This window comes from Phaenicophaeus curvirostris, chromosome 9 (genome assembly GCF_032191515.1).
Source record: "Phaenicophaeus curvirostris isolate KB17595 chromosome 9, BPBGC_Pcur_1.0, whole genome shotgun sequence".
Lineage (NCBI taxonomy): Eukaryota > Metazoa > Chordata > Aves > Cuculiformes > Cuculidae > Phaenicophaeus > Phaenicophaeus curvirostris.
Window position 1 is genome coordinate 32,977,926 of NC_091400.1, and position 20,139 is coordinate 32,998,064.

The 20,139-nt window shown below is 51.8% G+C and overlaps 9 non-coding genes across 9 annotated transcripts; all 9 read left to right on the forward strand.

Annotated features, from left to right (window-relative positions):
- Positions 1–8,467: 8,467 nt before the first annotated feature.
- On the forward strand, positions 8,468–8,586 carry LOC138724390 (5S ribosomal RNA). The gene has a single exon (XR_011338021.1). It is a non-coding gene; the product is annotated as a 5S ribosomal RNA (ribosomal RNA).
- An 851-nt stretch (positions 8,587–9,437) lies between these two features.
- Positions 9,438–9,556, forward strand: LOC138724417 (5S ribosomal RNA). Its single transcript, XR_011338047.1, has one exon. It is a non-coding gene; the product is annotated as a 5S ribosomal RNA (ribosomal RNA).
- A 1,309-nt stretch (positions 9,557–10,865) lies between these two features.
- Positions 10,866–10,984, forward strand: LOC138724384 (5S ribosomal RNA). Its single transcript, XR_011338015.1, has one exon. It is a non-coding gene; the product is annotated as a 5S ribosomal RNA (ribosomal RNA).
- Positions 10,985–12,259: 1,275 nt separating this feature from the next.
- LOC138724391 (5S ribosomal RNA) lies at positions 12,260–12,378 on the forward strand. Its single transcript, XR_011338022.1, has one exon. It is a non-coding gene; the product is annotated as a 5S ribosomal RNA (ribosomal RNA).
- A 1,439-nt stretch (positions 12,379–13,817) lies between these two features.
- Positions 13,818–13,936, forward strand: LOC138724392 (5S ribosomal RNA). Its single transcript, XR_011338023.1, has one exon. It is a non-coding gene; the product is annotated as a 5S ribosomal RNA (ribosomal RNA).
- A 1,445-nt stretch (positions 13,937–15,381) lies between these two features.
- LOC138724403 (5S ribosomal RNA) lies at positions 15,382–15,500 on the forward strand. Its single transcript, XR_011338033.1, has one exon. It is a non-coding gene; the product is annotated as a 5S ribosomal RNA (ribosomal RNA).
- A 1,317-nt stretch (positions 15,501–16,817) lies between these two features.
- On the forward strand, positions 16,818–16,936 carry LOC138724419 (5S ribosomal RNA). The gene has a single exon (XR_011338049.1). It is a non-coding gene; the product is annotated as a 5S ribosomal RNA (ribosomal RNA).
- An 857-nt stretch (positions 16,937–17,793) lies between these two features.
- Positions 17,794–17,912, forward strand: LOC138724404 (5S ribosomal RNA). The gene has a single exon (XR_011338034.1). It is a non-coding gene; the product is annotated as a 5S ribosomal RNA (ribosomal RNA).
- Positions 17,913–19,215: 1,303 nt separating this feature from the next.
- On the forward strand, positions 19,216–19,334 carry LOC138724420 (5S ribosomal RNA). Its single transcript, XR_011338050.1, has one exon. It is a non-coding gene; the product is annotated as a 5S ribosomal RNA (ribosomal RNA).
- Positions 19,335–20,139: the final 805 nt, after the last annotated feature.

A 20,139-nucleotide genomic window follows, 5' to 3' on the forward strand; every position in this document is an offset into this window, starting at 1 on the left:
GGAGGAATAGCCTAAGCAAGAGGCTCAATTTCCTTTACTTCAGCTTTGCCCCAGCATAACTCTGCCATTATCAGTGGAGACGCTCCTGGCTTGGAACGGGGCAAACTGCAGGAGACTTTGGTGCTGCAGCTTCTGTAGGACTCTGCTGCTTTCTGCCAGCGAAACATAGACACGCGTACACACACACATACAGTGTCAACACGTGCTCCCATCGTTATTGCCTTTTGCTTCATCTCAAACCATTGTTTGTAGCAATGTTTGAGGGGAGACCTCATTGCTCTCTACAACTACCTGAAAGGAGGTTGTGGAGAGGAGGGTGCTGGGCTCTTCTCCCAAGTGACAGGGGACAGGACGAGAGGGAATGGCCTCAAGCTCCACCAGGGGAGGTTTAGGCTGGACATCAGGAAAAAATTCTTCACAGAAAGGGTCATTGGGCACTGGCAGAGGCTGCCCAGGGAGGGGGTTGAGTCCCCTTCCCTGGAGGGGTTTAAGGCACGGGTGGACGAGGTGCTGAGGGGCATGGGTTAGTGTTTGATAGGAATGGTTGGACTCGATGATCCGGTGGGTCTCTTCCAACCTGGTTGTTCTATGATTCTATGATTGTATGAATGGTTTGGCTTTAAATCAGCTGCAGGACTCAAAAGGCACTTTTTGTGGGCATGAAATTTTGAGCTTCACAGACTTATTTAATGTTTCTTTTTGGGTTCACTTCAAAAAAAAAAAAAAACCACCTGAATTTAGTTCAGCACACAGCATTTTAAAACCTTTTTGAGACTGATATTTTGGAGGAGAGCCTACTAAGCTGAAAATCTGTTTGATCGCTGCTTTCAATTACAAGCCAGCAGCTCCTTTTGCAACTTGGCAAAAGGAACTGATAGACATCAGAAGTACCTTGCATTTCAAGAAAAACCCAAAGCTAGGCTTGAACCTCCCTGAATCTGATGGTTGAGTTTCAGGGTCCATCCCCACTAAAACCTGTAGCTGTGTTGCTGTTGTCACCGTTGATGGCTCTTGTCTTCTGCCTGGCTGTTTTCATGTGAAACCATTTGTCTGCCCCTTCAAGGGTCAAACTCCTTGGCTGATAGCCAAAAAGTGAGACGGGTCTGAGGACAGAGAAGCTTGGGGAATGACGGTGGAATGAAAGGAGAAGAAGGACCTTCCTAAAGATTTGCTGCAGATGTTTTGCAAGTTCCCTCCCTGGAGCTTGGGAAGAGTTCTTCGACTGCACACCAGGAATCTGTGCCCAGATGTTGCCTGCTGGGGTTGTGGGAGCTCGGCGTGCCAACGCTCTCTGCTTTGCTTTCTATCTTCTCCCAGAGGCTGGTGGCAGGGTTGGAAAATGACACTATTTCTATTCTTTTTGCTTTGCTCGTTTTCACTTCATTCTGTTATTGTGGTCAGACTCTTCAGATGAAGAAGTAGGCTCACTTTCCAGCAGTTGCTGAATAAATGAGCACAAGACATAGACAATATTTCTGTGGGGGGATCCTTCGATCCAAGAAAGAAATCCTTCTTGAACAATTATCCTTAGAAAAAATCAATCAAAGCCCGCTTGTCCAGTTCAGAGTGCTGCTCAGAGAGGATATGATAAAACATTTTGCTACTGTTTCTGGTTACCAGATGACGAACTTCCACCTATATTGTTGACGATTCCATCTTTAACCTTTTCATCACAAACTTTCTTCTGGTAAGTTATAAAGAAATGACCTTTTTTATTCTTTGGCCAAAAAGGAAAAACCATAATGGATTTTGAAGGCATAAAACATCATTTTGGAAAAGGAAAAAGGTGTGGAGTGTGGAAAAAATCTGGCTCCACTGAATAATTCCTTTGCTTCCTGTACTTCTGCTTTGGTCTCCACCATGCACGCTGGATGTATTTTTGTCTGGAGCCCTCCAGAAACCTTATTCTGCTGGCCCTTTGAGGCCCTTTTTGTGGGTGCCTCTCAACATATATAGTTTCAGATGGAAAATAAGAACCATGAGGGTTAAATTCTGCTGTTGCATGTTTTAACACTTTCACTGAAGGGAAATAAAGATTTGCCAAAGTGCTGAGGGGTGCAGAGGACACTTCCCAGCTGCCTGATACTTGGCACCTAGTGCCGTACAAAGGTGGCATCACTGATTCTGCTCCCACTGTGGAAGCTTAGATTCTGTTCAGGTGGATGCTGCACTGTCTTTCCACTACAGCTCTCAATTTATTAGGAAAACTAATATTAATTATTAAGTACATATCATACGAACGTGCCTCATAACATTTCTACTCCATTGAGTGCATTGGGAACTCCTTTAGCCCAAGCACTAAACCCCATGGTTAACTTTGAGTGTGTGACTCCCATTAGCCTAAATGATGCTCTTTGCATATTGAAGGACTTTGGTGAATCAGGGCCGTTACTATTAAAGTCAATGAATGATATCATCTAAATCATTAAGCAGAACTAAATGATAAGCAATTCGCATTACAGATCAGAAGGAAAGGGCTGATTTCAAGTTGAAAGTCTTTTAAATCAGAGCCAGTCGCTGAAAGGCAGTACTGTTGGTTCAAACACCCTGTGCCAACTCAGCTGGGATAATCCTGACAGTTGTACCCAAGCACTCATCTCCCCTCACCAGTGCAGGGAATAACTCCTGTTAAAATAATTCCAGGATTGCAAAGAACAGGGAAGAAAAGTTCTACTTTCAGTCTCAGCTGAAGAATTGCATTTTTTTTTGTTAAGGCTTCTAACGGACTCCTTCAGTAAATGGAGCAGCAGGGGAAGAAATTGTTTCAGTTCAGAACCAGGCTGATGAAAGGGTTAATTTATCTCATTTGTATTTTCTTATTTTTACTTTTTTTTTTGTTGGGGGAGGAGGGGAGAACCTGACCAGAACTGCAGGCAGTAGGTGTGCTTTTTTTTTTTTCCTTCTTTTTTTAATGAAAACAATTATATATATAGTTTGGTAATGTTACTTTTACTTTTCTTTTTGTTAATGATTTTCTGGGGGGCAATTTGTTTGCTCTTTTCTGTTTTCTTGTGCTTTCTTTTATGTATATTTTTTTTATGGGCTTTTGGAATAAGTTTGTAGAAGTTCATCACCCAAAATGTCCTAAGGGCATTCCTATTGTGTTTTTTCTCCCCAAGTTCAGTAGTAAAATGGCATTTTTTTCATAGGCAAACCAGTTTTTAGTGGGGTTACGCATCAACGCAAGCCATGCCTAGGGACCAGGCACCAGTGACCTCTCCCAGACAAAACAGTCTCTCCAAAACTCCTCTTTTACATTTACAAAATTCGAAAGGGCTATGTGAGGGACTAGTTGATTAAAAATGGTCTTTTCTGATCTTAAGTGGTCTGTCAATAAGAAATCAGTCTGGCAAGAGTCGCTGTGTCCTCTTCAGTAGCATTCTGCAGCCCAAAACTCTCAGGCTTGGCTAGAACGCTCTGAAGTAGCAATGAGAAGAACTGTGTTTTCTTGAAAATGGCAAAGCTGTTGGTGGGTACCTACTAAAGTATCCTTGTCCCTTGCTTTCCCTTCTCTGAATCTAGCAGTGCACTCCTGTTCGAGCTTACCTTTACCCTTCGCTTCACACTGAGCCAACAGGAAAATGCTTTGCTGGGAGAGGGTTTCCCTTTCTTCTACACTTTTTTGGCTTTTTTAGCCTTGCCCTGTGTTTGCCCCTATTGCTTCCAGATGTCTTTATCCCAGACAAATGGCTACTTTCTTTTCCTCATTTTCAGAAAATCTCTGTGGGTTTCATTTTGATCATTTTTTCACTCACTTTTATTACCTATACTTCCTCCCTTCTTGTACCCCTTCTTTGTTAAACATTTTGATCTGATGAAAACACCACGGCAAAACATAAATTAGGATTGTAGGTGTTTGTGATAGTTTTTGGAGTTGACTGTAAAGCTTTTACTGTTTAAATTGCTAGACAGAGAGACCAGTTTATAGCTTTCTTTATGATTTCTTTTGCTTGTTGAAGTTATTTAATAAACTTATCCTTTTTTTAAACACTCAGAATTAGTCAGAATGTTGCAGATTTTTTTTTAATTAAAAACAGCTAACTTTTTTACTGCAAAATGTGACTTTGAACTGTTGTCACATACAGAGTTTAGTAGGTTAGACACATTTAGGTAGGTATGAGAGGACTGGTTGTGAAACTCATGGAACAGATCTCATATTCTTGCTTTCAATTGCACACCGTCTGTCAGCCCGTTGCCTCTGGTGGGGCTTGCTTGGAGTGTGAAATTCCATTTTGTGATAATTCCATTGTTTTCTCACAGTAGTGTTTCAAAATATTGCTTCAGCAAATCTTCCCTTCTCCTCTCCTGCAAAGATTTGCTTTCACCCTGGTGTTGCGCACCCCGAGCAGTGCCACAGACCAAGTAGTTTCACCCGCTTCCAAAGGAAGCATGCCATCCCCTCCAATTCCACAGCCTTTTCTGCATGATTTATTATGTCAATGAAAAGGAGAAATAGATATTTAGCAGGAAGACTGTGTAGACCACCATAAACATGCTCCTTCGCCAAGCCTGGTCCCCTGCCATTCATTCATTCCCTTCTTTATACCACACCCTTCGCTGTGCCAATAGAGGTATCTGTGTGGTCAAGGGATGATGCCACTGAAAAACCTACCCTGAAAAACAGTCCCTCAAACCAACAGAGCAATGGGCGTGAGGGAGTACAGGGGAAAACTTACGCTGGCACTGCCACAGAAGTGTCCATGGACCAAAAGTCCGTGACTGCACCAAAGGCAAAGGTACCCAAGCGAGTGTGAAGGAGGGAGGTGAGGCAGAAGCAGCAAACCAGGCATGGTAACAGAAGCCTCTGGTGGCCTCATATAGGCTATTCCTTGGCTGCAGCATCCATTTACCCTCAATCCTCCCTTCCACTTCTCTAACCAAGCAGGATTACTCTAGTATTCCTTCTTCTCCCTCACCAATTTAAAGATAGGGGAAATCGAGATAGAATGTTATTGTTGTTGTGTTCCCCACCCTTCCAACAAAAGGAGGACTGCACATCCCTTTGATGGAAGGAGGAATGGTCTGGCTACACAGTGTTCTCACAGTTTCAATGATGCAAAATTGGCTCCAGGTGTTGAACAGCATAGTAATGGGAGAGGAGGTTCCAATTTATGGCAAAAGCCTGCAGATGCTGTGGGCTTTTCAGTGGGGCATGACTCACAGCACCTGAGTTACAAGCCTTATCTCCATTACCAATCAGTGCAGGATGAGAAGGGTAGGTCTGAAGTAAAAATAAGGGTCCTGCCAAGGAAACACTTTGTTTCAGGTGGTTTAATTTTTGACTGCTCTATTTGGGTCGCCATTAGCAGTTCAGGCACACAAGGTGTGCTGCTGGAGCTCGCCTTCTGCTTCGATTACATCTAGCAGGAACCCAGGATGCATACTCAGACTGTTTTGTGCTGTGAGCCAAAGCCCCAGACATGGGCACGTGGTGCCTACCCAGCACTCACTGCTGTGTGAGTTGGAGGTGTTGCTCTCCATCCCTTGGTTTGCGACGTAGGCAGGAGGGTGTCTCCATCCAGGGAAACAGCTCCACGGAGGAAGCAATGTGGTATCAGGTAGGTGTTCCCTACACACGCAGAGTCCTCACAGCCACAGAAGTCCCCTCCCTGCTGTACCTTCCCCACAGCTGGAATGCTTGTCTCGTTGGCACTGCCCTTGCTTCTCATCTTTGTACAATTTGGACACCAAATTCTTTGATCTTGTGACACTTTCTGTCAAAGATCTGCTCATCAGCCAACACTAGTCAAACATCAATGGCCTGTAGAAGGATTTCTGAAGCAATTTGTTGCTATGTATCTGGTTTCCTTGGATTTTACAAGAGATTTTACTGTTGTTTTTTTTTCCTTTGGTGGCGCAGAATGTACAATATTTAATACACCCATGGTAAAGTGATAAGTTAATGAGTAAATCTTGACAGGGTTTTGTTTCTGCACATCTCTTGTAAACACTGATTGATTGGGACATTTAAATCTGAATACGCTTTTTACATATTTTTTTTATATTGAACTTTTCAGTGTGTATATTAAATATTCAATGTTGCTTGGCATTCATTGATGTAAGTGTTGTAATATAGTTTTGTGTTACCAGTAACTATGGCTGTCATTGTGCTGATTCTAAGACATTGTTTCAACTCCTTTTGGTGTAGTTTAGCTACTTGGAATTGCTTGGCCTTCAAGAAAATTCCACACTCAATAATTGATAGAATGAGGAGAATAAAGGGTTGTTCTTTCTCACAATCTTTGCAATCCCTGTAGCAGCTTCTTCAGCCAAAAGGAGCATTTCCTTTTTCTCTTCCATTTTTACCTTGGCAATATGGTAACGTTGGTTTGTTTTGTCTTTTAATCCTGGAAATTCTGAATTCCACATCGACCATTTCTAGCAATATTTTAGAAAAACAGACACTTGTGCCATAAGGAGTTACTGATCGTAACAGAACTGAAAGACTGTAATTACTTTGGTTTTCTTTATAAATAGTTTTCCGCCATTGAGTTTTTAATCAAGTCTTTTCTCAGTGTGATCAAAATTGAAAAGACACTAAAGGATTAAGCACTTAACATGTATGAGGAAAGGGATTCATTCGTATGATTTCCATCTATATAAATGAAAACTTTCTTATGAATTTTTACATTTAGCTGTCCTTGATACTAGGAGTCCACTTAAGACTCACTGAATCCCTGCTTAGTAGTAAATAATGTTCAGTTTTGTAAAAGTAAGCTGCTGCTTAATTATAGTGCCTTTAGAACATTTCTAGCTTCTTGCAAAAGATGGAAATGTCAGATATTTAATCACCAAGTATCCATTTAGCAGATACAGAAAATGATCCCTACCGTCTTCTAGGTGCTGTTCTATATTATGGTGAAAAGTCCTATGCGAGAGCTGTATATTGCTATTTTAAATGCCTTAGCCTATTCATGACATCATTTTGACAATAATGATGAGAAATTCCAGCAGGAAGTCAGTTTGGGGAATGGACTTCTAAAAAACCAATGGAAGGCTGAAAAAACAGGCAGGAGGTAATGAAAAATGTCTTGGGCTGGATGACTGTTGCAGCAGTAAATGTGGCACTTTAAATAAAGTGTCAGCTGATTGTTTCCCAAGAGCTGCTTGGTGAATTCCCTGTGCCTTGTGTTGCAGTTTTACTCCTTTGAGTCAATGTTTTAGTGAGGTTTCTCTTTTAATTTGTGTGTTCTAGTGTTCTGGTAGAATTTCATTTGTTACCTATGATGTACATACTTTCTTCTCCCTTTTATAAAAGCACCTGTTTACTTACACTCAGTTTCTGTCTTTTGTAAATGAAATAACAAACCATAAATTCACTCACATGTCATCTTTCCATTTGGGGAATTTTTTTTTTTATGCTCGTATCCATGCCAGTCAGCCCCAGTAAGTATGGAACGAGGTGGGAAATTTCCACCAAACTGGCAGAGGGACAAAACTTCTGTTATTGCCAGCTCTATGAAAACCAGTGGCTGGATAGAGGACAGAGTCCTACTCAGTGCCTGTGCTAAGGGAAAGGCAGCAATCTCAGCTGAGCTACATTGCTGGACAGCAGGGAATATGCAAGGGAGAAAGATAGCCTGAGCGCTCCCACTGCATGAACAGCCTTACAGGAACTCCTTAAGACACGTACTTAATTAACAACAAAACAAAAAAGCTACAAAAAGTGTGGAACTGAGAGAGAGAGTGCAAAGAGAGGGGATAGAACCCAGACCAGAGGAAAGTAGAGACTGACTTTCTAGTTACGCCCATGCTTACAGGGCAGCTTGGCTTCTTGGCTCGTATCAGAAACGGCGTGATCAGCAGGTCCAGGGAGGTTATTCTCCCTCTGTACTCAGCACTGGCTAGACCGTTCCTCGAATCCTGTGTTCAGTTCTGGGCCCCTCACCACAAGAAGGATGTCGAGGCTCTGGAGTGAGTCCAGGGAAGAGCAACGAAGCTGGGGAAGGGGCTGGAAGGAAACTCTTAGGAGGATCGGCTAAGGAACTGGGGTTGTTTAGAATGGAGAAGAGGAGGCTGAGGGGAGAGCTTCTTGCTCTCTAGAACTGCCTGAAACAAGGTTGTAGAGGGGAGGGAGCTGGGCTCTTCTTACAAGCATCAGGGGACAGGACAAGGGGGAATGGCCTCAAGCTCTGCCTGGGGAGGTTGAGGCTGGACATTCCAGAAAAGTGTTTGACAGAGTCATTGGAGAGTGGCAGAGGCTGCGCAGGGAGGTGGTTGATTCCCCATCCCTGGAGGTGTTTAAGAGGCGGGTGGGTGAGGTGCCTTGTGGCAGGTTTAGTGTTAGGTCGGACTGGTTGTAGTTGTTGTTGTGTGTGTGTTTTGTAAGGTGTTGTTTGTGTTTTGTTGTTGTTTTTGTTGCTGTGTGTGAGTGGGTAGCGGTAGGTGTCGGGGCGGCGTTCTGTGTGTTGCGGTGTGAGGAGGCGCGTTGTGCGGGAGAGGCTGGGGGTGCTGGGAGGCAGCAGGTGCCTACGGCCACACCACCCTGAGAACGCCCGATCTCGTCCGATCTCGGCAGCTAAGCAGGGTCGGGCCCGGTTAGTACTTGGATGGGAGACCGCCTGGGAATACCGGGTGCTGTAGGCTTTTGCTCTTGGGCCAAGCGTAACGGTGGCCCCCTGAATCCCGTCGCTAAGCTCTTTATCTCCCTAATCTCTGGTTTGACCTGCGTGCAGGGATGGGGAGTCGGCCGGCTCCCTGGGCAGCCGGTTCGGGTGCCTGAGAGCCCTTTGGGTGAAGAGATTTTTTTGGAAGGTTCCGCTGTGCTACTTGAGGCCGTTGCCTCTTGTCCTGCGTGGCGTCCCTGGGGAGAAGAGGGCAAGGGGCGCCTGGCTAGAGCCTCCTGTCGGGGAGTTGTAGAGGGCGCTGAGGTCTCCCCTCAGGCAGGCTCCTTTGGTCTGGGCTGAGGAAGCCCGTTTGCGTCAGCGGCTGCTGCCGAGAGCGGGGCTGCTGCGGCCTCGTTGGCCTTGGCTGGAGGTTCTGCGGCCCCTGTCCGGCCTTTGTGGTGGCGAGGGTGCGAAAAGTGGAGAGAGGGTTTGAGATGCCTCCTGAGCAGTGTGGAGGTGCGGGTGAGAGGCCGTTGGGTGTCCCTGGTGCACGTTTGTTTTTGTGCTGGAGGCCAGGCTGTTGTGGGTGTTGTTGTGGGGCTGTTGTGGGTGGTGTTTGGTATTGGTGGTGGTGAGGGGGAGGTGTTGTGGGCTGTGTTTGTTGTAGGGCGTGTGGGTGTGTGTTGTCAGGTGAGGTGTTTGGGGTTGTTTGTTGTAGTTGTGTTTTGTGAGGGGCGTGTCTGTTGTGCTGTGTGTTGAGTGTGTTGCCATAGGTGTTTGTGTTGCGTGTGCCTGGTGTTAGTGTTGGGGGGTGTTCAGTGTGTGTGTGCGTTGTGGAGCGTGCGAGGCGCGTTGTGCGGGAGAGGCTGGGGGTGCTGGGAGGCAGCAGGTGCCTACGGCCACACCACCCTGAGAACGCCCGATCTTGTCCGATCTCGGCAGCTAAGCAGGGTCGGGCCCGGTTAGTACTTGGATGGGAGACCGCCTGGGAATACCGGGTGCTGTAGGCTTTTGCTGTCCTGGGGGCGCCATTTGGAGGCTGCGCTGCTCTGTCCCCCCTTTTTGTGGAGCCCGGGAACAGAGGTGCGCACGGAGGGTGTCGTTGCCACGGTTTCTCGTAGCATTCTGCTTAGGAAACTGTCAGCCTCTGGGCTGGACAGGCAGACACTCTCCTGAATGGAAAACTGGTTGCACAGGTGGGCCCAGAGAGTGGTGGGAAATGGAGTTAACTCCAGCTGGAGGCCAGTTCCAAGTGGTGTCCCTAGGGCTGAGTGCTGGGTCCTGCCCTGTTCCATGTCTTTATCAATGACCTGGAGGAGGGGATCGAACGCACCCTAAGTAAGCTTGCGGATGACACTAATCTGGGTGGAAGTGTGGGTCTGCTGGAGGGTAGGACGGCTGTTCAAAGGGATCTGAACAGGCTGGACCATTGGGCTGAGGTTTAACAAGGCCAAATGGCGGGTCCTGCACTTGGGGCACAACAACCCTGTGCAGCTACAGACTAGGAGAAGTCTGGAAGAAAGCTGCCCGGAGGAGAAGGACCTGGGGGTGTTGGTTAACAGCGACTGAACCTGAGCCAGCAGTGGCCCAGGTGGCCAAGAAGGCCAATGGCATCTTGGCTTGTATTAGAAACGGCGTGACCAGCAGGTCCAGGGAGGTTCTTCTCCCCCTGTACTCGACACTGGTGAGACCGCACCTGGAATCCTGTGTTCAGTTCTGGGCCCCTCCCCACAAGAAGGATGTTGAGGCTCTGGAGCGAGTCCAGGGAAGAGCAACGAAGCTGGTGAAGGGGCTGGAGAGCAAGTCTTCTGAGGAGCGGCTGAGGGAACTGGGGTTGTTTAGCCTGGAGAAGAGGAGGCTGAGGGAAGACCGTCTTGCTCCCTAGAACTACCTGAAAGGAGGTTGTAGAGGGGAGGGAGCTGGGGTCTTCTTACAAGCATCAGGGGACAGGACAAGGGGGAATGGCCTCAAGCTCTGCCTGGGGAGGTTAAGGCTGGACATCCAAGAAAATTTTTTGATAGAAAGGGTCACAGGACAGTGGCAGAGGCTGCACAAGGAGGTGGTTGATTCCCCATCCGTGGAGGTATTTAAGAGGAGGATGGGTGAGGTGCCTCGTGGCAGGTTTAGTGTTAGGTTGGACTGGTTGTAGTTGTTGTTGTGTGTGTTTTGTAAGGTGTTGTTTGTGTTTTGTTGTTGTTTTTGTTGTTGTGTTGCTGTGTGTGAGTGTGTAGCGGTAGGTGTCGGGGCGGCGTGCTGTGTGTTGCGGTGTGAGGAGGCGCGTTGTGCGGGAGAGGCTGGGGGTGCTGGGAGGCAGCAGGTGCCTACGGCCACACCACCCTGAGAACGCCCGATCTCGTCCGATCTCGGCAGCTAAGCAGGGTCGGGCCTGGTTAGTACTTGGATGGGAGACCACCTGGGAATACCGGGTGCTGTAGGCTTTTGCTGTCCTGAGGGCGCCATTTGGAGGCTGCGCTGCTCTGTCCCCCCTTTTTGTGGAACCCGGGAACTCGTAGCATTCTGCTGAGGAAACTGTCAGCCTCTGGACTGGACAGGCGCACACTCTCCTGGGTGGAAAACTGGTTGGACGGTCAGGCCCAGAGGGTGGTGGAAAACGGAGTTAACTCGAGCTGGAGGCCAATTCCAAGTGGCGTCCCCCAGGGCTGAGTGCTGGGTCCAGCCTTGTTCCAAGTCTTCATCAATGACCTGGAGAAGGGGATCGAACACACCCTAAGTAAGCTTGTGGATGACACTAATCTGGGTGGAAGTGTGGATCTGCTAGAGGGAAGGGAGGCTCTGCAAAGGGATCTGAACAGGCTGGACCTTTGGGCTGAGGTTTAACAAGGCCAAATGCCGGGTCCTGCACTTGGGGCACAACAACCCTGTGCAGCTACAGACTAGGAGAAGTCTGGCTAGAAAGCTGCCCGGAGGGGAAGGGCCTGGGGGTGTTGGTTAACAGCGACTGAACCTGAGCCAGCAGTGGCCCAGGTGGCCAAGAAGGCCAATGGCACCTTGGCTCGTACCAGAAATGGCATGACCAGCAGGTCCAGGGAGGTTATTCTCCCCCTGTACTCGGCACTGGTGAGACCGCTCCTGGAATCCTGTGTTCAGTTCTGGGCCCCTCGCCACAAGAAGGATGTTGAGGCTCTGGAGCGAGTCCAGAGAAGAGCGATGAAGCTGGTGAAGGGGCTGGAGAGCAAGTCTTCTGAGGAGCGGCTGAGGGAACTGGGGTTGTTTAGCCTGGAGAAGAGGAGGCTGAGGGGAGAGCTTCTTGCTCTCTACAACTACCTGAAAGGAGGTTGTAGAGGGGAGGGAGCTGGTCTCTTCTCTCAAGTGACAGGGGACAGGGCAAGAGGGAATGGCCTCAAGCTCTGCCCGGGGAGGTTGAGGCTGGCCATCCAAGCAAAGTGTTTGACAGAAAGAGTCACAGGAGAGTGGCAGAGGCTGCGCAGGGAGGTAGTTGATTCCCCATCCCTGGAGGTGTTTAAGAGGCGGGTGGGTGAGGTGTCTTGTGGCAGGTTTAGTGTTAGGTTGGACTGGTTGTAGTTGTTGTGTGTGTTTTGTAAGGTGTTGTTTGTGTTTTGTTGTTGTTTTTGTTGTTGTTGTGTTGTTGTGTGTGAGTGGGTAGCGGTAGGTGTCGGGGCGGCGTGTTGTGTGTTGCGGTGTGAGGAGGCGCGTTGTGCGGGAGAGGCTGGGGGTGCTGGGAGGCAGCAGGTGCCTACGGCCACACCACCCTGAGAACGCCCGATCTCGTCCGATCTCGGCAGCTAAGCAGGGTCGGGCCCGGTTAGTACTTGGATGGGAGACCGCCTGGGAATACCGGGTGCTGTAGGCTTTTGCTGTCCTGGGGGCGCCATTTGGAGGCTGCGCTGCTCTGTCCCCCCTTTTTGCGGAGCCCGGGAAGAGAGGTGCGCAGGGCGGGTGTCATTGCCCGCGTTCTCCTTCTCCTGGGAGCCTAGACTGTGGTGATCTGGAAGGGAGCTTCAAGAGGCTGGACTGGCCAGGCCTCTGCCGTTGGCAGGGCCCCCTCCCACCAGAGCTCCAAGCCCTGTACAGCCTTGCACGGTTTCTCCTACCATTTTGCATAGGACACTGTCAGCCTCTGGACTGGACAGGCGCACACTCTCCTGGGTGGAAAACTGGTTGGACGGTCGGGCCCAGACAGTGGTGGGAAATGGCGTGAAATCCAGCTGGAGGCCAGTGACAAGTGGGGTTCCCCAGGGCTGAGTGCTGGGTCCAGCCCTGTTCCATGTCTTTATCATTGACCTGGAGGAGGGGATTGAATACACCCTAAGTAAGCTTGCGGATGACACTAAGGTGGGTGGAAGTGTGGATCTGCTGGAGGGTAGGGAGGCTGTTCAAAGGGATCTGAACAGGCTGGACCATTGGGCTGAGGTTTAACAAGGCCAAATGGCGGGCCCTGCACTTGGGGCACAACAACCCTGTGCAGCTACAGACTAGGAGAAGTCTGGCTGGAAAGCTGCCCGGAGGAGAAGGACCTGGGGGTGCTGGTTGACAGCGGCCAAACGTGAGCCAGCAATGGCCCAGGTGGCCAAGAAGGCCAATGGCATCTTGGCTTGTATCAGAAACGGCGTGACCAGCAGGTCCAGGGAGGTTCTTCTCCCCCTGTACTCGGCACTGGTGAGACCGCACCTGGAATCCTGTGTTCAGTTCTGGGCCCCTCGCCACAAGAAGGATGTTGAGGCTCTGGAGCGAGTCCAGGGAAGAGCAACGAAGCTGGTGAAGGGGCTGGAGAGCAGGTCCTCTGAGGAGCGGCTGAGGGAACTGTGGTTGTTTAGCCTGGAGAAGAGGAGACTGAGGGGAGACCGTCTTGCTCCCTAGAACTACCTGAAAGGAGGTTGTAGAGGGGAGGGAGCTGGGCTCTTCTTACAAGCATCAGGGGACAGGACAAGGGGGAATGGCCTCAAGCTCTGCCTGGGGAGGTTAAGGCTGGACATCCAAGAAAATTTTTTGATAGAAAGGGTCACAGGACACTGGCAGAGGCTGCGCAGGGAGGTGGTTGATTCCCCATCCGTGGAGGTATTTAAGAGGTGGATGGGTGAGGTGCCTTGTGGCAGGTTTAGTGTTAGGTCGGACTGGTTGTAGTTGTTGTTGTTGTGTGTGTTTTGTAAGGTGTTGTTTGTGTTTTGTTGTTGTTTTTGTTGTTGTTGTGTGTGAGTGGGTAGGGGTAGGTGTTGGGGCGGCGTGTTGTGTGTTGCAGTGTGAGGAGGCGCGTTGTGCGGGAGAGGCTGGGGGTGCTGGGAGGCAGCAGGTGCCTACGGCCACACCACCCTGAGAACGCCCGATCTCGTCCGATCTCGGCAGCTAAGCAGGGTCGGGCCCGGTTAGTACTTGGATGGGAGACCGCCTGGGAATACCGGGTGCTGTAGGCTTTTGCTGCCCTGGGGGCGCCATTTGGAGGCTGCGCTGCTCTGTCCCCCCTTTTTGCGGAGCCCGGGAAGAGAGGTGCGCAGGGAGCGTGTCGTTGCCCGCGTTCTCTTTCTCCTGGGAGCCTAGACTGGGTTGATCTGGAAGAGAGTTCAAGAGGCTTGACTTGGTAGGCCTCTGCCATGGGCAGGGCGCCTCCCACCAGAACAGGCTGCTCCAAGCACCATCCAGCCTGGCACGGTTTCTCCTAGCATTTTGCTTAGGACACTGTCAGCCTCTAGACTGGACATGCAGACACTCTCCTGGATGGAAAACTGGTTGCACAGGTGGGCCCAGAGAGTGGTGGGAAATGAAGGTAACTCCAGCTGGAGGCCAGTTCCAAGTGGTGTCCCCAGCGCTGAGTGCTGGGTCCAGCCCTGTTGCATGTCTTTATCAATGACCTGGGGAAGGGGATCGAACACACCCTAAGTAAGCTTGCGGATGACACTAAGCTGGGTGGAAGTGTGGATCTGCTGGAGGGTAGGGAGGCTGTTCAAAGGGATCTGAACAGGCTGGACCGTTGCGCTGTTTAAGACGGCCAAATGCCGGGTCCTGCACGTGGGGCACAACAACCGTGTGCAACTACAGACTAGGAGAAGTCTGGCTGGAAAGCTGCCCGGAGGAGAGAGACCTGGGGGTGTTGGTTGACAGCGTCTGAACCTGAGCCAGCAATGGCCCAGGTGGCCAAGAAGGCCACTGGCATCTTGGCTCGTATCAGAAACGGCGTGACCAGCAGGTCCAGGGAGGTTCTTCTCCCCCTGTACTCGGCACTGGTGAGACCGCACCTGGAATCCTGTGTTCAGTTCTGGGCCCCTCGCCACAAGAAGGATGTTGAGGCTCTGGAGCGAGTCCAGAGAAGAGCAACGAAGCTGGTGAAGGGGCTGGAGAGCAAGTCTTCCGAGGAGGGGCTGAGGGAACTCTGGTTGTTTAGCCTGGAGAAGAGGAGGCTGAGGGAAGACCATCTTGCTCTCTACAACTACCTGAAAGGAGGTTGTAGAGGGGAGGGAGCTGGGCTCTTCTTACAAGCATCAGGGGACAGGACAAGGGGGAATGGCCTCAAGCTCTGCCTGGGGAGGTTAAGGCTGGACATCCAAGAAAATTTTTTGATAGAAAGGGTCACACGACACTGGCAGAGGCTGCGCAAGGAGGTGGTTGATTCCCCATCCGTGGAGGTATTTAAGAGGTGGATGGGTGAGATGCCTTGTGGCAGGTTTATTGTTAAGTCAGACTGGTTGTAGTTGTTGTTGTTGTGGGTGTTGTGGAAGGTGTTGTTTGTGTTTTGTTGTTGTTTTTGTTGTTGTTGTGTTGTGTGTGAGTGGGTAGCGGTAGGTGTCGGGGCGGCGTGTTGTGTGTTGCGGTGTGAGGAGGCGCGTTGTGCGGGAGAGGCTGGGGGTGCTGGGAGGCAGCAGGTGCCTACGGCCACACCACCCTGAGAACGCCCGATCTCGTCCGATCTCGGCAGCCAAGCAGGGTCGGGCCCGGTTAGTACTTGGATGGGAGACCGCCTGGGAATACCGGGTGCTGTAGGCTTTTGCCGCCCTGGGGGCGCCATTTGGAGGCTGCGCTGCTCTGTCCCCCCTTTTTGCAAGAGCCCGGGAGGAGAGGTGCGCAGGGAGGGTGTCGTTGCCACAGTTTCTCGTAGCATTCTGCTTAGGAAACTGTCAGCCTCTGGGCTGGACAGGTGCAAACTCTCCTGGGTGGAAAACTGGTTGGACGGTCGGGCCCAGAGAGTGGTGGGAAATGGTGTGAAATCCAGCTGGAGGCCAGTGACATGTGGTGTCCCCAGGGCTGAGTGCTGGGTCCAGCCCTGTTCCATGTCTTTATCAATGACCTGGAGAAGGGGATCGAACACACCCTAAGTAAGCTTGAGGATGACACTAATCTGGGTGGAAGCATGGATCTCCTGGAGGGTAGGGAGGCTGTTCAAAGGGATCTGAACAGGCTGGACCTTTGGGCTGAGGTTTAACAAGGCCAAATGCCGGGCTGTGCACTTGGGGCACAACAACCCTGTGCAGCTACAGACTAGGAGAAGTCTGGCTAGAAAGCTGCCCAGAGGAGAAGGACCTGGGGGTGTTGGTTGACAGCAGCTGAACATGAGCCAGCAGTGGCCCAGGTGGCCAAGAAGGCCAATGGCATCTTGGCTTGTATTAGAAACGGCGTGACCAGCAGGTCCAGGGAGGTTATTCCCCGCCCTGTACTCGGCACTGGTGAGACCGCTCCTGGAATCCTGTGTTCAGTTCTGGGTCCCTCGCCACAAGAAGGATGTTGAGGCTCTGGAGGGAGTCCAGAGAAGAGTGACGAAGCTGGTGAAGGGGCTGGAGAGCAAGTCTTCTGAGGAGTGGCTGAGGGAACTGGGGTTGTTTAGCCTGGAGAAGAGGAGGCTGAGGGGAGAGCTTCTTGCTCTCTACAACTACCTGAAAGGAGGTTGTAGAGGGGAGGGAGCTGGTGTCTTCTTGCAAGTGACAGGGGACAGGACAAGAGGGAATGGCCTCAAGCTCTGCCCGGGGAGGTTGACGCTGGACATTCAAGCAAAGTGTTTGACAGAAAGGGTCACAGGACGCTGGCAGAGGCTGCGCAGGGAGGTGGTTGATTCCCCGTCCCTGGAGGTGTTTAAGAGGCGGGTGGGTGAGGTGCCTTGTGGCAGGTTTCTTGTTAGGTCAGACTGTTTGTAGTTGTTGTTGGTGTGTGTGTTTTGTAAGGTGTTGTTTGTGTTTTATTGTTGTTTTTGTTGTTGTGCTGTTGTGTGTGAGTGGGTAGCGGTAGGTGTCGGGGCGGCGTGTTGTGTGTGTTGCGGTGTGAGGAGGCGCATTGTGCGGGAGAGGCTGTGGGTGCTGGGAGGCAGCAGGTGCCTACGGCCACACCACCCTGAGAACGCCCGATCTCGTGCGATCTCGGCAGCCAAGCAGGGTCGGGCCCGGTTAGTACTTGGATGGGAGACCGCCTGGGAATACCGGGTGCTGTAGGCTTTTGCTCTTGGGCCAAGCCTGGCGGTGGCCTCCTGAGTCCCGTGTCTAAGCTCTTCATCTCCCTAATCTCGGTTTTGACCTGCGTGCAGGGATGGGGAGTCGGCCTGCTCCCTGGGCAGCCCGAGGGTTCTGGTGCCCGAGAGCCCTTTGAGGGAAGAGATTGTTTTGGAAGATTCCGTGGTGCTACTTGAGGCTGTTGCCTCTTGTCCTGCGTGGCATCCCTGGGGAGAAGAGGGCAAGGGGCGCCTGGCTAGAGCCTCCTGTCGGGGAGTTGTAGAGGGCGCTGAGGTCTCCCCTCAGGCAGGCTCCTTTGGTCTGGGCTGAGGAAGCCCGTTTGCGTCAGCGGCTGCTGCCGAGAGCGGGGCTGCTGCGGCCTCGTTGGCCTTGGCTGGAGGCGCTGCGGCCCCTGTCCGGCCTTTGTGGTGGCGAGGGTGCGAAAAGTGGAGAGAGGGTTTGAGATGCCTCCTGAGCAGTGTGGAGGTGCGGGTGAGAGGCCGTTGGGTGTCCCTGGTGCACGTTTGTTTTTGTGCTGGAGGCCAGGCTGTTGTGGGTGTTGTTGTGGGGCTGTTGTGGGTGGTGTTTGGTATTGGTGGTGGTGAGGGGGAGGTGTTGTGGGCTGTGTTTGTTGTAGGGCGTGTGGGTGTGTGTTGTCAGGTGAGGTGTTTGGGGTTGTTTGTTGTAGTTGTTTGTGTTTTGTGTGGGGCGTGTGAGTTGTACTGTGTGTTGAGTGTGTTGCCATAGGTGTTTGTGTTGGGTGTACGTGGTGTTAGTGTTGGGGGGTGTTCAGTGTGTGTGCGTTGTGGAGCGTGCGAGGCGCGTTGTGCGGGAGAGGCTGGGGGTGCTGGGAGGCAGCAGGTGCCTACGGCCACACCACCCTGAGAACGCCCGATCTCGTCCGATCTCGGCAGCCAAGCAGGGTCGGGCCCGGTTAGTACTTGGATGGGAGACCGCCTGGGAATACCGGGTGCTGTAGGCTTTTGCTGCCCTGGGGGCGCCATTTGGAGGCTGCGCTGCTCTGTCCCCCCTTTTTGTGGAGCCCGGGAAGAGAGGTGCGCAGGGAGGGTGTCGTTGCCACGGTTTCTCGTAGCATTCTGCTTAGGAAACTGTCAGCCTCTGGGCTGGACAGGCAGACACTCTCCTGGGTGGAGAACTGGTTGCACAGGTGGGCCCAGAGTGGTGGGAAATGGAGTTAACTCGAGCTGGAGGCCAATTCCAAGTGGTGTCCCTAGGGCTCAGTGCTGGGTCCTGCCCTGTTCCATGTCTTTATCAATGACCTGGAGGAGGGGATCGAACGCACCCTTGCGGATGACACTAATGTGGGTGGAAGTGTGGGTCTGCTGGAGGGTAGGGAGGCTGTTCAAAGGGATCTGAACAGGCTGGACCATTGGGCTGAGGTTTAACAAGGCCAAATGGCGGGTCCAGCACTTGGGGCACAACAACCCTGTGCAGCTACAGACTAGGAGAAGTCTGGCTAGAAAGCTGCCCGGAGGAGAAGGACCTGGGGGTGTTGGTTAACAGCGACTGAACCTGAGCCAGCAGTGGCCCAGGTGGCCAAGAAGGCCAATGGCATCTTGGCTCGTATCAGAATCGGCGTGACCAGCAGGTCCAGGGAGGTTATTCTCCCCCTGTACTCAGCACTGGTGAGACAGCTCCTTAAACACTGTGTTCAGTTCTGGGCCCCTCACCACAAGAAGGATGTTGAGGCTCTGGAGCGAGTCCAGAGAAGAGTGACGATGCTGGTGAAGGGGCTGTAGAGCAAGTCTTCTGAGGAGGGGCTGAGGGAACTGGGGTTGTTTAGCCTGGAGAAGAGGAGGCTGAGGGGAGAGCTTCTTGCTCTCTAGAACTACCTGAAAGGAGGTTGTAGAGGGGAGGGAGCTGGCCTCTTCTCGCAAGTGTCAGGGGACAGGACAAGGGGAATGGCCTCAAACTCTGCCCGGGGAGGTTGAGGCTGGCCATCCAAGCAAAGTGTTTGACTGAAAGTGTTCTTGGAGAGTGGCAGAGGCTGCGCAGGGAGGTGTTTGATTCCCCATCCCTGGAGGTGTTTAAGAGGCGGGTGGGTGAGGTGCCTTGTGGCAGGTTTAGTGTTAGGTCGGACTGGTTGCAGTTGTTGTTGTTGTGTGTGTTTTGTAAGGTGTTGTTTGTGTTTTGTTGTTGTTTTTGTTGTTGTGTTGTTGTGTGTGAGTGGGTAGCGGTAGGTGTCGGGGCGGCGTGTTGTGTGTGTTGCGGTGTGAGGAGGCGCATTGTGCGGGAGAGGCTGGGGGTGCTGGGAGGCAGCAGGTGCCTACGGCCACACCACCCTGAGAACGCCCGATCTCGTGCGATCTCGGCAGCCAAGCAGGGTCGGGCCCGGTTAGTACTTGGATGGGAGACCGCCTGGGAATACCGGGTGCTGTAGGCTTTTGCTCTTGGGCCAAGCCTGGCGGTGGCCTCCTGAGTCCCGTGTCTAAGTTCTTCATCTCCCTAATCTCGGTTTTGACCTGCGTGCAGGGATGGGGAGTCGGCCTGCTCCCTGGGCAGCCCGAGGGTTCTGGTGCCCGAGAGCCCTTTGAGGGAAGAGATTGTTTTGGAAGATTCCGTGGTGCTACTTGAGGCTGTTGCCTCTTGTCCTGCGTGGCATCCCTGGGGAGAAGAGGGCAAGGGGCGCCTGGCTAGAGCCTCCTGTCGGGGAGTTGTAGAGGGCGCTGAGGTCTCCCCTCAGGCAGGCTCCTTTGGTCTGGGCTGAGGAAGCCCGTTTGCGTCAGCGGCTGCTGCCGAGAGCGGGGCTGCTGCGGCCTCGTTGGCCTTGGCTGGAGGCGCTGCGGCCCCCGTCCGGCTTTTGTGGTGGCGAGGGTGCGAAAAGTGGAGAGAGGGTTTGAGATGCCTCCTGAGCAGTGTGGAGGTGCGGATGAGAGGCCGTTGGGTGTCCCTGGTGCGCGTTTGTTTTTGTGCTGGAGGCCAGGCTGTTGTGGGTGTTGTTGTGGGGCTGTTGTGGGTGGTGTTTGGTATTGGTGGTGGTGAGGGGGAGGTGTTGTGGGCTGTGTTTGTTGTAGGGCGTGTGGGTGTGTGTTGTCAGGTGAGGTGTTTGGGGTTGTTTGTTGTAGTTGTTTGTGTTTTGTGTGGGGCGTGTGAGTTGTACTGTGTGTTGAGTGTGTTGCCATAGGTGTTTGTGTTGGGTGTACGTGGTGTTAGTGTTGGGGGGTGTTCAGTGTGTGTGCGTTGTGGAG